The sequence below is a fragment of the Rhipicephalus sanguineus genome, chromosome 8 (genome assembly GCF_013339695.2).
Source record: "Rhipicephalus sanguineus isolate Rsan-2018 chromosome 8, BIME_Rsan_1.4, whole genome shotgun sequence".
Classification (NCBI taxonomy): domain Eukaryota; kingdom Metazoa; phylum Arthropoda; class Arachnida; order Ixodida; family Ixodidae; genus Rhipicephalus; species Rhipicephalus sanguineus.
Window position 1 is genome coordinate 158,969,306 of NC_051183.1, and position 15,386 is coordinate 158,984,691.

Below are 15,386 nucleotides of genomic sequence, written 5' to 3' on the forward strand. Positions count from 1 at the left end.
AAGGACACATGGTCATTGTCAGTGAAAATCACCTATGTCTCTTTCTGACTTTGACGACGTTTGTCTGAACGCAAAATACGTGTTTACTGTGACAATTGTTCAAAAACACTGTCCTGCTATTTGATTTAAACTCTCCGATTTGATTCAAACTTATTACTTATATGAGGGGATGGTTCCCGTGACTTTTGTTTTGAAATAGGTGGCAGTAAAAGCCTGGCAACCGTCTGTGATCCACATTCACAATTATTGCAGTCCACCTGTGAGATGGCTGGTAATAGTGACGTTTCGACTAAACGTTTGTCTTTTCTAGCTTACAAAAACTCAATTTTTAGTAACAGAACAATCTCAGGGCGCATTAATTTGCCATTGAACGCCAACTTACTGCCCTGAGTGCCTTTTTTAAGCTCCCAGATATAATCAGTGTTCCATAGTTAAAGCACCCAACTTCGGTACTTTCTCGTTTATCCTCGATGCTAATTCTCAGCGTGGGCTGAAACAAAAATGAGGTCTTTACAATAGTCGCATAATCCACATTCTCAGGGTTGTATTAGTGTATAAATATGTACTACGTGCCCTGAATGCTAACGTCCAAATGTGACGTCCTACCATCCTGTAGCACTTCTTCTGAAGGTCTTTTCATCCTCAAATTCAAGTTGGCAGATGGTGCGAGTGAGCGTGCGTGTAACTAGTCAGCGACGTGGCAAGAGTATAATGCTGCCGCGGATGACGAAGAATTTATTGGTGCAAAAGCAACCTTGGCCAAAGAGGACCATGTCTCATGATATGTTTCTGAACTCAATGTGACATATAAGACCTATTTTCCAAGTGTTCCCAAATATACCGCAGATATGCCGAGCAGCAGGCCAAGGGAAGCTTGTACCCATTGCATCACTGGCGGACGCCCAGCCGCACTGGGGATCGAACCTCGCACCATCCGCATGTGAGGCAGATGCTTAAATCACTAAGTCAGTGCTGCAGCATAAAATCAATACTAGTACAGTGAAACTTTGCTGCGGATTAGTGGTTAACATTTATGTTAGATTCGGTGATTTCTAAGAAGGAGAAATATCTGTATAAACAACATTTATGGATAGCCTTGAGACACCGAATTTCAACATTTAGGACCTGCATAACTTTTTAATATATTTTGGAAATTACTACAAATCTGGGTACAAGCTCATGAGTAGCTTCATTACTGCAATATTTAGCATTGTTTTTTTCCTGCTTTTGCACAGGGCACTTTTGGTATTAACCCAGACCATGGAAGCAAGGCTGAGAAAAAAAGCAAGGAAAGAGAACCCAAAAATATTCAGTTTGACGAAAAAATCATGGATTCTGAATGGAATGTTTACGTGAGTAGCACAATTCCTGACTGCATTTTCTTGAGGTTGAAGTATTGAATACAACGGACCATAGCAGTTGTCCATACTACTACTACAGCAAATGAACTTCACATGTTCAAACTTCTGGCTAAAGTCTAGCTTTATAAGTGTACAAAAATAAAGCCAACAATCTAAACACAATTTTTGGGCAGCTTGGTTCGCTCTATACCCGAGTAGCTTCCGCTGGAGATGCAACTTGTGCATTTTCAAGGAGTTCTGTATGGATGCACAATGTTGCAAATGCAACCTTGCCTAAAACTATTTTGCTCGTCAATGTTGCTATGAAGACACGTCCAGTCAAAGCGAGGGAAATGCTGGCTTAGAGGAACATAGAAACCGTGAGGGATAAACTAAGTAAGCCTGTGCCATTTTGTTCTCGGACATTCTCCTTATGGCTTTTATACTGTCAGATTACTGATGGGCGCATCGATTACTTTGTCATCTGGGTAGCTTCCCTAGCTTCATTAGTTTTTTACCTCTTACTGATAAATTTAATTTCACACAGTCTTGTTAGCGTCAGTTCACCTACTTCCATTTCATTACACGCATCAGAAGTTGACAGTAGTTGATGCGGAGTGACCTGAGAGCAGCTGCGTTACCTGTTTAGGAGGTAAAATGCTTTGTGGTCCACGCAATGTACTTAGGGGGTCATCGTTTTGCAACTAGACTGCAGATGAAGCATATGTCAAATATCTATTCTGACTGTGCCCCAAGCTAAATTCTCCTTGAAAAAGTGTCTAGTATAGAGCGACTACCTATGCAATGGTATTCATTGTGTGCTTACAGGAGTCATCAGAGAAATGGAATTGGAGAGTATTTTAAGTAAAAATTTGTAGTGAATTATTTAGCGATTTGAAATTTTGTGATGATAACGTTTTATTTTTTGAATCACGAGACAACTTCAGAGGATGATGGTGAAACAAAAAAAGCGAAGCACTAGGGTGGACCTAACAAGGAGTTGGAAGAAAACCTAATGTTCAACTGGTAAGGAACAGAACATCAGTTAACCATAAGTCGTGAAAGAATAGAACTGATAAATAAGTTCATTTGCTTGGCCATGGAGTTACCATTAACTCAAGCAATAAGAGGGAAACAATTGAGAAGCTAAGAATCGCGTGAAATACACTTCGCTTGTACTCATAGTCGCGGCTTCCAGTATCTGTCAGGACGAAAGCTTGCCACTACTCACCCATATAGGACAGGATAATAGATGAGGTTGAGATTAAATGAAAGATTAACATGAAAGGGCCGGAAGAGAACAGAATAAACTATGAAATAAATACTAGTAATGATGTTGTTGCTGAAACTAAATAGAATATATGAATGAGCAGTGCATCAAGTGTAAAAAAAGAAACAGATCGTCACTTTGGATGAAGCTGTGGATTTGAAGCAATAGCAAGTGCTGTAGTGGTGACAAAAGACATGGGAGGCTGAAATTAATAAATCTAGGGCGCTGAGGCTGGTGCAACTACTAGGTAAGGTTTAATAGAAGGAAAGTTCGAGATGCCTTGTTCAGAGTAGACATGTTTAAGCTGATGATAGAAGTAAAGCACGGACTGATGTACTAAGACAACTGTCTCTTTATAACCGATTTCTTCTTTCATATAAAGGTGCCGTGAGAAGATCTATGTCTGAAATCACTCCAGTATTTCAATGCTGCATTCTGCTGTGGCCGCTCATTATATGCTAACAGCCTGAGTACTCTAATTTAAACCTCCATAGCCTAAAAGTCACATCGTAGGTAGTGTTATATAGTCTCTCCACGAAGAGCAGTATATTGTATTGTCTTACGCTCTTTTCTTTTTTGCAGATTTTTGAACACCTAAAAATGTACAAGATAGATCAAACTGTTACAAAGAGATTATGATAAAGTTATTTATTGTGCCTGGAATGGACATTTGCCAAATGCAGAATCCAGGTGTGTGGAGAACTTTAATAAATAGCAGTATTGCCCATTTGCACTGCACTGTCTTCCTGCACAGCATAGTTACACTTCCCATATTACAGCAGTGTCCCAATCCAAGCATGCAGTTTTTAGGCTTAGAGTGCCATACGTGGCTGCATAGTAGAAAAACAGCAGCGCTGCAACTATGTTAATCAGGTCGAATGAATTTCACACCATGAAATAGCGTGGGCATTGAAGATCGAGAATATCTTTTGTGTACATTACAAATCACCTAAGTTGACAAATCTGCATGAGTTACGTTCCAGTAGTATGGGCAGACAGTTGCCTATACGCAAAAGGGATGTTAGTCTTCATTTTGCACTGAAAGCCTAGAAAACCAGCAAAATGTCGTTGTGCTCATTTCACAGGGCACGTCATATATTACGGCCTAGAGGTTAGAAACTCAGAAAATGTTGGTATGCATGTTTCACAGTGCACTCCAAGTTTTACAGTCTGCTACAACACGAGAAAATGTTGCTGCTGGGGTTTTACACACCATTGCCTAACGATGAATTTACACACCACCATATTTTACACGCCACCGTGTAACGATGAATATACCGTGTAACCACCGTACATTTAACGGCTTAAACACTAAATAACACGAAATTGGTGCAACGTAGATTTTACGGGCTGTGGTTATTTTTACTGGAAAAGTATTGTGGAGTGAAAAAACAGTGGCCAGATTTTTCCTACACGATATCATCATTATATACACGGCATGCATGCCGTAAACTTGAAATACGGGTCGCAGTTTTTTTTACGGTAAAAGTCTGGCAGCATCAGCTGCCAGTGCTTTCACCGTAAAAACTACGGTGAACTTTTTACAGTGTACGGTAGCACTTATCAGGGAGATAAACACCAACCTGAAGTATAAAGTGGAACGGATTTCTGAGCATGTTGTTGCCGCTGCTGCTGCAAGGCCCACTGTCGAAGCACAGTCGAGGCGCTGTTCTTATAGGGACGCCCTCAGTCACGTGAAATGACGTCACCGACGTCGGCCGAGATGTCAGTGCAGTGACGAAGGGATCAGCGTAAGCGTCGACACGAGGGAACATTCCACGTGCGTCGATGTGCGGCTGAAGACTGCGCAGCAGGATCACGCTAGTCGATCCCTCTACAACGCAGCACCGGCTCGCATCGATGAAGCCCAGTAGGATGGTTGCCACCTGAAGTATAAAGTGGAACGGATTTCTGAGCATGTTGTTGCCGCTGCTGCTGCAAGGCCCACTGTCGAAGCACAGTCGAGGCGCTGTTCTTATAGGGACGCCCTCAGTCACGTGAAATGACGTCACCGACGTCGGCCGAGATGTCAGTGCAGTGACGAAGGGATCAGCGTAAGCGTCGACACGAGGGAACATTCCACGTGCGTCGATGTGCGGCTGAAGACTGCGCAGCAGGATCACGCTAGTCGATCCCTCTACAACGCAGCACCGGCTCGCATCGATGAAGCCCAGTAGGATGGTTGCCACCTGAAGTATAAAGTGGAACGGATTTCTGAGCATGTTGTTGCCGCTGCTGCTGCAAGGCCCACTGTTTTCGCATTTTGCTTATTACGTTTAGTTATTCCTTTATTAACAAAATCCAAGTATTTTTCAATCTAATGATTCCTTGTTTTGATTTTGTTTTCGCATGTGCGTAACTCAGACCATAAATAGTGCCTTTTTAGTGCTAACTTACCATACCCCCCCCCCAACCCAGCAGTTGCCCCCCCCCCCCTGAAAAAAGTTCTGCGGACGCCCATGTGTGTTGCACACGCACGCACGCGCACACAGGCACACACGCGCGCGCGCGTGACGGGGTCAGGCCAGGAAAGCGGAGGTCAAACGCCAACAACGCCATGAAGATGCCTTGCTGAGAGCCAAGGAAGCTAAAATGACGCGTCGTCGCCGTGATATGGATCCTCAACTACGAGCGCGGGAAGCCGATCACAGGCGTCAACGACGCGAAAATGACGCAGAACTTCGAGCTCGAGAAGCGGAGGCCAAGCGTCAGCGTCGCCAAGGCAACCCTGACATGAGAGCGACTACTTGACAGGAATGTCCCGCCGGCACTCATAGATGATAAAACTGTGCAGTGTAGGCACTTCTGTAGTCGAGACATGTTTTTCACAATGTCTCAGAGATGGCAGCACCAACGTTTATAGACGGTTTCGCTGTTTGTAAACAAACTGGCGTGCACCGAACGGCCTGCCCAAGAAGACTTCCGGTGCGCCACTTCCGGTAATACTTTTTCAATGGTCCCGGCCGTATTTCCTGGTGTGCTTGAGTTTGTTGCTCTATTATTTCTGGCGCATTCCTTCAGATGTGTTTAGAGCGATGTCTAGCGTCTGCATGAAGGGGCTCGACGACGTCGCACGGGAGAGGTACAAGCAGAAACTGCAGCCGCGAGGAGAATTGCCTGATCCGCTGGATAGAGAAGTCGTGCAATTCGGCTTTTCGACAGGAGCCAAAAACCTGCCGTTTATCACAGCCGCGGACACATTTATGTATACTCGTCTAGGCATACAACCTCACGATGGATGGATGGATGAACAACTTTATTTTAGTCCTTCGGTACGCGCGATTAGCGCGCAGCGGGCCGCTCCCAACGCTTATTACTGCGCCTGTGTCACACCGGGCACTCTTGATAGAGATCGGCGCCGATCGGAATCGCACGCAATCTGACGTTTTCGGTGTGACTGAGATAATATAGATGAATGTACTCATGCGATGATGTCAGGTGCGGCTGAGTCACGCGAACTACTATGGTTTATTCACTAGTACAGTATTCATGAATCCAACTTTCAAGTTAACCCGCCTACATCTACTGCACACACTCACACCGGAAGATGATTTAGCTAGAGTGGGGCGATGTCCATTGGCGGCAACAAGACAGGTGATGAGTCATTTGCTCTCACTGATGCGAACCCATTCGCAGGCGTCGCTCTCATAAAATGCAAACTCAACGGCAACAAAACACGGGCACCGCGACTTGCACTGTGCGGGAATTCATGTTGAGCGCGGCTGCTTTGGTGCTCCGCGTGTTGCTTCGAACAGTACACATCACTGATGAGGTTCCAACGACAGGAAACACCTTTACGGTGAATTTTCTGCGTTAGCCAGCTTTCACCTCTTGCTATCCACTTCAGGCGTCAGCGTACTTATCTGCCACGGGTGGAAGACGACGGCGTCCGACGTGTTCTTTTTCATTGGGGACCTTCGACTAACGTCTCAGCATCGCCTCTGTGCCATTAGAGTATGCTTTGAACATTACTTGCCTTTGATAAAGTGGGCAGAACAAATCTACGCGCTTTTCATGGGAATCCAGTTTTCTCGCCTGATCGCTGCAATCCAGGCGCTCTTTCTGCCTTCACCTCTCGGGAAACAGAACGTTTTGACTTGCGATAGCAAATTAGCTCCGTATCGCACACTGCATCCTGGCACTACAGGACAGTGCCCGAGTCGCGAGCGCTTCATCGGGATAATTCTATCAGCAGAAAACATCGAAACACAAGCAGCCGCGGCCAGCAACGCAGGCTAAAACCACGCTAAAACAAGGTAAACAGGAAGTTTTCTAGGGCCAGTTTCCGGTCAACGCACAATGTTGCCAGAGAACGGCAAGCGCTGGCGAAACCGTCTATAGAACCAGATCAGTTGCAAAACTGAGCGATGTTGCGCGGCGCCGCCGCCACCAGCGACAGATGTGGCGCTGCTGTCGCAACAGGAGAGAGAGAGAGAGAGAGATATATATAAGATTCTTTAAAGGGGCCCTGCACCCATATTTTACCCTCCGATTTTTACATCGGAACGCGTTCCTTGTATCGTCCTGAGATGAATGCAAAAAGTATTTTGGAGATAGACGCACGGAAACGGAAGTTATTGAACTTACAAATTCAAAATAAAAGCAGACGACAGAAATTGGCGTACCCTATCGTATTTCACTCGCCCAGTGACGTGTCCACTGGTGTTTTGTCTGCTTCCAATCAAAACGTGACTTACATTTTGCCATACCGGAACCCCGCAGCACATGGTGGCCTTCTAGTCACAAGCGGGCGCCGCTCCTTTTGACGGCTTCTGTGCCGCACAAGTTATCAGATGACTGTATCAATGTATGCTGATATGAGAGGGAAGAACGGTAGGCCGGTAGGCGGGATGACGTTCGAACTGCGTCGGGGCACAGCCACCGTCGCTTCATACCACGTGAAGTCTCGGAGCCGACACTTGTGAAGGCGCGCTCGTCGAAATGCAGCGAGCATACCCGGCGTGTCAGGGTACTTCCACTGCTTCCACAGCCAAGCGCCTCCAACCACATTTTCCGTCGATCATCGGCCGCGGGAAAAGAATGAATCGAGAGTCCCCCAGTTTCGCTGCTGCTTGCGCAGCCGGCTACCGCGCACTTATATCGAACCATGAGGAACGTGCACACAATCAAGTTTACTCAACAAAATGCTGGCAGGTGACAAATACCAAAGACGACACCAGCAGTTGATGGTAGGTACGGAAACACACCTAGACACCTCGAGCACATGGAAAATCTGTGTAAGGCAGAAATGCAAAGCACAGTGTAATGATGAAGGCTGCGCCGGCTGCGCCTTGAGTAGGCAGTTCGGCAGCGCCGTCTGTGTCGCAGTTTCTGATAAGTTAAAATCTATGCACAAATTGGGGTCCTTTTCGCAGCTGTAACGAGCATTAAACGCATTAAAATGAGTAAATTCCACATACTGAGTGTGTCGCAAGCGTGTACTGTATATTATTTATTTCCCACCAATCGAAACGAACAGCATAAGTCACGCACGCTACCTCACTTCCTGTAACAGAAATTGTCGTTGTACGACGCTGAAATCGGCGCGGAAACCCTTTTCGGAAGCAAATTAAAATATCAAACGCTTCGTTCTGGCCGCTTTCGTTGGTGCCACAGCAGTCATCAAGACCCATAGAAAGCAAACGGCCGATAAAAACAACGTACGTGCAGGGCCCCTCTAATGAAATGACCGGAGAGGTTAGCCTGGTTTGTCGCCTGGCTTGCTACTCCAGGATTCACTCACTCCACTCTCTTCAGCCGGCGTTGCGGCGCGTCGCGTCAGTGTCCATGGAGGCTGCTTTCACGTGAACAGTTTTGCGCTTTCTATTGTGCTTCGCATGTGCTGCGCGTCTTCACCATGCCGACATGTTGTGTTCCCGGCTGTACGAGCGGTTACAGAAAATCCGAGACACCACGACATTTCTTTTGTGCCTAGGCTTACCAACTCTTCAATGAAGGGAGTCGGGACGAGGGGCGGTTGTTTCTTGTTTCAGCCTCTTCAGCTGGCTACGTGCTGCTCCCAACACTTCCTATTGTTGGAGAATGTACCCGTAAAAGTTGTCGCGCCTCACACAAAAGTTCAGCCAAAGTAGCTAAAGCCCTTCGCAGCCACCGCAACGTTGCTTCGTGCGGGCTATTCGTGAGAACTTCGTGTACTGAAGCGTTACGCGCGTTGTCGGGCGTGCGCTGGATCACGTAAAAATTTTAAGTGAACGGTCCGAAATAAATCCGTAACATATAGCTGTCCCGATGAAACTTCCTGCTGGGCGAGTTGGTTCATACTTGCAAGGAAAGAATACTGATGCGCACACACATAAAAACACGGACTCAGGAGACTCGGACGAGCGCAGACTCGGACGAGTTTTGAGCCGAAGCCAAGATAGCACCGCACGGGAACTTTTAGAAGCCTATTTTATCTCAACTAGAGGAAACGCGTGTGTTAGCCAGCCTACTGTTTCCTTATTGCATGGTGAAAAGAGATTCTTGCGTGGCTTGTTGTGATCTGACAGTGAAAAGCGATTAGCGTTGTGACCACGTGACTGATGGCATATATTGTTGACGACGAAAAATAAAGTTAGTTGAAAGTTTGCGCTCGTCCGAGTCTCCTGAGTCCGTGTTTTTATGTGTGTGCGCATCAGTATTCTTTCCTTGCAAGCTGTCCCGACAGGGACGGCTCGGGACGCTGTATGAAAAATCGGGACTGTGCCGCGAAATCTGAGACGGTTGGTAACCTATTTGTGCCCTGCGTGGCCCTGACCAGCGAGCGGCGTGGGATCGCGCCATTCCTCGTGAGGACAAGAAACTGTCCGACATATCACATGTATGTGATATGCACTTTCATGAGGAAGATATCCTGAAGACTTTCACTCACATGTTCAGTGGTAAGAATTGAGATGGAAATTGCCAGCGGAAAGGATCCTCGTCGAAGGATGCGTCTCAAAGATATTCCCGAACTTGCCTTGATTTCAGCGATTCTAAAAATCGTGCTGTAAATAACTTTTTACAGTTAATTAGAACTGTTCTGACAAGATTTCTTGCCTGAGAATGTAAATAAGTTATGTCGGTTGTGTGCATCACACCATACGTGCATTATCTGAAAAATTGTTTCTCTGCATTGCGTGCGTAAAATAAAAATTTTCTTTCTGTAGCAGGACTGAAATTGTGGCGTGCAGTACACACATGGCAATGTTACCGCTGAATAATTGCAAGTAACGACAGCCGCGATGCAGAGCACCTCACTCAAAAAAGTGAAAGTGAAGAATTATCGAAAAAAAAAGCAGCACGAGAGACTACGGAACACCAGAAAAAGGATTACACAAACAGAGCTGGCTTACAACAAAGATGCATTCGTTAACACCACACGATACTTGCGCAGTCCAAAACGAAGAGGCAGAAGTACCAACACGCCCAAGCCACGCTACAGGAATGCGCTATATTGTTAATTTCTTATAGAATAATGGACAGACTCGTATTTTATGCTATCAAGCATCAGTTCTTGGGCAGTCTAGAAAGCCACAGCGTTACTGACTTTGCCTTACCGCTGCTAAATATTACTCAGTCTTACGTTCCAGCGGCAGCGTAACGAAAAATTTCGATAATATACACTCGGCGAGTAAACAACGGAGCCCTTTCTGAACGGCTGCCCCGGCGTCTTGCCACGCGGACTACGCGTTTTCGTCTGCTAGCGGAAGCTTGTTGCGCCGCCAGCGCCACCAAACCGGAAGCTGCCCCGGCGCCGCACGACGGGTTGGCTGACGCGGGGAGTTTTGCAACTTGCCTGGTTCCAGAGACCTTTTTTTTCGTGGGTGCCGCCATATTGCCTAGCGGGCGGCGCCGTCTCTGGTCTGGCAACCAACTGGCATGTGCGAAGCTCCGCGTTTGTATGGAAGGTATGCGTGCGGCTGCAGTTGCAGTGGGTTTTTTAGCGCGAAAGTGTTTTATGCCGGGGTCCACCAAGACTTCAGTGACGTACGTATTTCCGTCACGGAAATGACGTCGAAAAAATATACACGATCAGATGGCAAAGAAAAAAAGTTCCGTCAACGGGCATCGAACCCACGACAGCTCGGTCCGCAACAACAGATGTCGGGCACGCTATCCACTGCGCACGGTCATATACTCTAGGGGCTTTACAAACGCGCCTTTTATATCTACCACTCTCCCGGTCGGCGGGGTGGTGTTTCCCTCTGGGAACGGTAAAGAAATTCGTCATTACTGCGGCCTCCGCGATTAGCACCTGCAACGCGTTACACGTCCCTCCCATTCGGCGCGTTTTTGATAGAAGTTCAATTTTGTCAATGCCTTAACACACCGCGAGGTGGCGACGTTAGCCAAGCGTCGTAAAAGCGTCGGCCTCGCTCATAGCTCTGCGACGCGCGCCTGCGTTTCCCGCTTACGCGCTCGCCCATAAAAAAAATCGCGGCCGGGTGCCGGGGCGGAACAACGCGCTTTGCGTTTCCCTCTAGTCCGGCCGGGGTGTTCGATCACATTTAACATTCCGCGGGATGGCGACCAAGTTCTGCGTCCAATATGCGACGCTCTTCTGGCTATCACACCTAGTTCTCTGATTACGCTTTCAGCTTTACCTACTACAGCTACCACAAGAGTTTGTTTAATCATTTAACATGGACGTTAGTCGTCGGGATGGAGATGTACCACCAATCATCAGAGCGGGTGCATTCACGTTAGACGGTGCTATAGCTGCCAGACATCAATATACATTGTGCAAACTCTCTTATATAAATGTACAATAAACATTCAGTTACTTCTGTAAGGGCACGCTTTACTTTCGTGTTATTCCGATTCCTATGACGGATGGATCAACCATGTTTTTTCTTTTAAACTGTGGCGCGTGGAGTTCCCCCTGTGTCTCCAGCCACACGGAGGCGTCTGATGCAAGGTGTTTCTAAAGGGACTTTAGGTGTTCACGGTGTTCTTTCTTTTTTTCGTTCTGGCGCGCTGAATTTCGTATCGAGAGATGCGGTTTACGCAGGAAATGAGTCTGTGAGACGTCCTGAAAAGGTTTCATTCGTTGAGAGTCAATGATGTTAATATACGGCGGCGCGAACGTGTTGCAAGTGGTCGATGTCATATATTTTCGGCACTGTCTGTTGGAAAACTACGCAAATATTTGTATTCGATTGGCGTTTGACTGCGTGGAACACTGGGAATTCCGAATATATTGCGGCACTTGCCGATTTAGAACCTGTAACGTAACACAAACGATGTACCTTGAAGAGTGCGCGCAAGCGCAAGCACGCCGCGTTTGGTGATGCACGTCGCATACTTGTTCAGACAGCAGTTTCCTTTTTATTTCTAGTCGTTAGCACAACCAAAACGGCGCAGTGGTTTTCTGTTGAGCTTTCGCTGGCTGATATCGCAATAAAAGAGAACAAAATCTGCAGGTCGACCTAAAACACGCAAAAATTGTTCGAAAACGCCACTCATTCAAGCACCAGCCCGCACACTCCCCGCCGTCGCGCACAAGCCAGAAAGGAGGAAAGCGCTGGTTGCCAGTCCGGTCCTCCTTGCCCGATGCAACGGTCTATACGCCTAGTGTGCGCCGACGGAAGCGCCATAGGGGGCGAACTCAGCCATTACTCTCAGGAAAGTAAGCAGACGGCCGCCGTGGTTTCCTACGTCGTTGTACGTGTGTTTCCGCGTTGTTCACGTTTCCGTAGTGAAATAAGCAACGTTCGTCGTATGTGTGGTGGCCAAAACTTCAAGGGATGTCGAATAACAATTTCTGTGGAGTGGAGTGCTCAAACACCTACTAAAACACGCCCGGTACACGGTTTTACTCACTTACCGCAAGGCCTCCTGAGCAAGAACGACGGAAGCAATGGATCGCCGCTGTTCGTTGGCAAAGGCGAGCCGCTTCGTCATTGTGCGAGTTAACACGTCGCTTCTTGTTCTAATGCTTTCGTTCTGCCATATCGGTGCTCGATGGAGGCACTCGATCATGTTGACACTGGTAGACGACCAAAGTTATCAGCCTGAGCATGTGTTGGTTCGGTTCGACCGCCGTGCCCCCCAAGGGCACTTCGCTCAAACGTTCTATATTTCAGAAGTGTTGTAGTTCGGGCGAGTTGGTCATCCATGAACTTAGCTTGTACTAGCGCGGTACATGTACCACGCTATTACATTATTTTTATTTATTTTAATATTTATTTTATTACATTACATTTTATTACATTATTTATTATTATTATTTACAGAAACAGAAATGCAGCAATGGTTGACTTCAGAAAGAACAAGAAGTGATTGTGACGTCACCTTTGTAAACAAAACAAAGCGGATGTTCACCACGAGCTGCACCTCATAGCTGAGTCTTGTTCGCTGGTCTGCGCGACGCACCTTTCATAATCAGCGGCATGACCATTCACTCCACGCGGACGTTCGTTCTCCTCCGCAGTCAGTCATCACATGTCTCCTTGGCGACCCTCGTCAAAACTTGTCACTGCTCCCGCAGCGACATCTCTTGATACTTTACTCACAGCACTAGATCATCAAACAACACGTCTTCTGCGGTCGAGCGAACGATGCTATCACTTGAACGACATAACTTCTTCGCTGACTGACTCTCCGTCGCCGCGCGCTTGCATTGCTTGTATCGGCTCGCGCCTGAGTTCGGGAAGGTGCGTATGATTTGTCTGTGCGTAGCACAGCGAAAGCTAGGGAAAGGGCGAGATTTTCTCACCGATTCGTCTGCGGAATCAGACGGCGCCGCTGGCGCTGCTTTGCTTTCTCGAATATCCCGATCTTTCGCGTGCGTTGGCTGTGTCGGTGGCGTCTTCTGCGGAGAGGGTAAGAGTAAGGGGCGCGCTTTCGGCGTCTTTTTATACTTGTTTTTAAAGACGATAGTCTTTCTTGGGATACTTAAACGGAGGAATTTTGTTCTGTCTTTCTGTCTGCCTGTCTTTCTGTTTGTCGGCATGTCACTCGATTCAGCCACTCGGCCAAAGTTGAACCACTTGCCCAAGGGCCAGCCATCTTGAACGTCTGACTAGGTTCATACTTGTGTACATTTTCGATCAAAAAGCAAACATTACGCATATCTGGACGCAACATCACTAGGTAAGTATTAGGTGGTGTGTTCCTTTAATAGAAAATGCATACATACGTAATTCTAAAGACCCTAGTTTCTTAAGCTGCGTTGAAAATGCCACTGCGCTGAAACTTGCCTTCCTCCGTGCCCTCTGCACCAGCTCATTGTTGTGTTTCGGTTTCGGTTCTGTATTGCACTGTACGAATGCCATGGGGCGCCGCTCTGGCATTCCTGTTTTACCCAGGCCACGTGTAAATAAAAGAGTGTGTGGAGGGTACTCGTTGAGTCCGGACGTTTCTTCTGCTTCAGCGCTTCGCGCCAAACCGCGTGTTCGGGCTGGCTGGCGTCCCCGCCGGTCGCGTTGGTCACCGCCGGTCTTCGCCTGCTGCTGCGCCGGTACTACCAGCCCGCCACACAGCACTCATGTTTCCCGACGTATTGCCAGATGGCGTCCATACCTCACGCAGCGCCTCTTCTATCGTCTTTAGACGACATTTGCAGCGAATCGCGCAGATACGCGGCCAATGTTTTCGATGCGCGCGATCTGTCACGCACGAACCGTCGGCGCCAGGCTTTCATGCCGTCGTTCGAAACTGGCCACGTGCGCTTAGTTAAGCGCTCGTTTGTGACAAACATCGTGCACAAGTCCACTTTCGTAGAGGCCCGCGCCTTTCCTGTAGCTGCCAGCGCAGAATTAGCTGTCTGGCACCCGCACGAAGGGGGAAATAGCAGCCGCGAACTTCATCCATCTCCTCACAGCAAAGCTGTGCAAAGCGCTGTCGTCTGCTCGGCTTCCCGTACGTACTGTCGGCGGCGCCCGCTAGGTGGCTATCAGTGGCGCCTCTATAGGCGGTGCACAAGGCGTATAAACGTTGGGCAGCACATTAGGTAATGTTTGCACGGCCGGTCTGGAGGCGCGAGCTCGCTCCTATAGCGTGCGCCTCCAGACCGTCCGTGATGTTTGCTGTTTGTTTGATATGTTTTCGGCTAGATGGACATAGTTGTCCGGTGTTGGAGCTGTTTGCAAGTTGTGTTTTTAGCGGCGATGGGTGCACTATACCGGCTTTTTCGAAGCATGGCGTCGCGCAAGAAACTTAGTTTGATGGCCTCGCCAACGCGCCTACAAATCGCCCAATGGGCTCAGTTTCGTAGGGACACCTGCCGAAGAAAATAAAGAATCCCTCGAGGCTGTGCTTAGTTGGCAAGGCACACGGCAAGAAGTCCGAGAGCCGATCGGAGTGCGAGAGATGTGAAGTTCGTCTTCACATGCCTGTGTACTTCACAAAGTTTTTCACACAAGAAAATCACATTGAAACGGTTGATGCAGTTAAGCGTCGCCTAGCGCGATTGTGCGCTTTAAATGCGTTAAGGAGACTCCTTCCACTACATGGCATTTATGTAGTGTTTTTTCCCGAAGCAGTTGCATGTAACATCGTGGCTTTGTGGTAGGACACCTGCTTGCCACGCAAAAGGCCCGGGTTTGATCCTAAATAGAACCGAAGATTTTGATTGTTTCTTTTATTTGCATCTTTCTCGATTTTTCAGTCACGAATGACTTTTTCGCTCACAACCAACGACGCCATCATCGACGCCGACATCGGAATTTCTGCGACACGAGCTCCCTGACGCTATCGCGTTAAAACTTTAGGATGGCACGGGGTTCGTGCCTAGGCCCTCTGCACGGGAGCCCAGCAATCTACCACATAGCTATGCCGGTGCTTGAAAGTCC

General features: G+C 47.7%; 1 long non-coding RNA gene across 1 annotated transcript; it reads left to right on the forward strand.

Moving 5' to 3' along the window:
• Window positions 1-828: 828 nt before the first annotated feature.
• On the forward strand, window positions 829-3,337 carry LOC119402426 (uncharacterized). The gene is made up of 3 exons (XR_005185794.2): window positions 829-940; window positions 1,236-1,352; window positions 3,193-3,337. It is a non-coding gene; the product is annotated as an uncharacterized LOC119402426 (long non-coding RNA).
• Window positions 3,338-15,386: the final 12,049 nt, after the last annotated feature.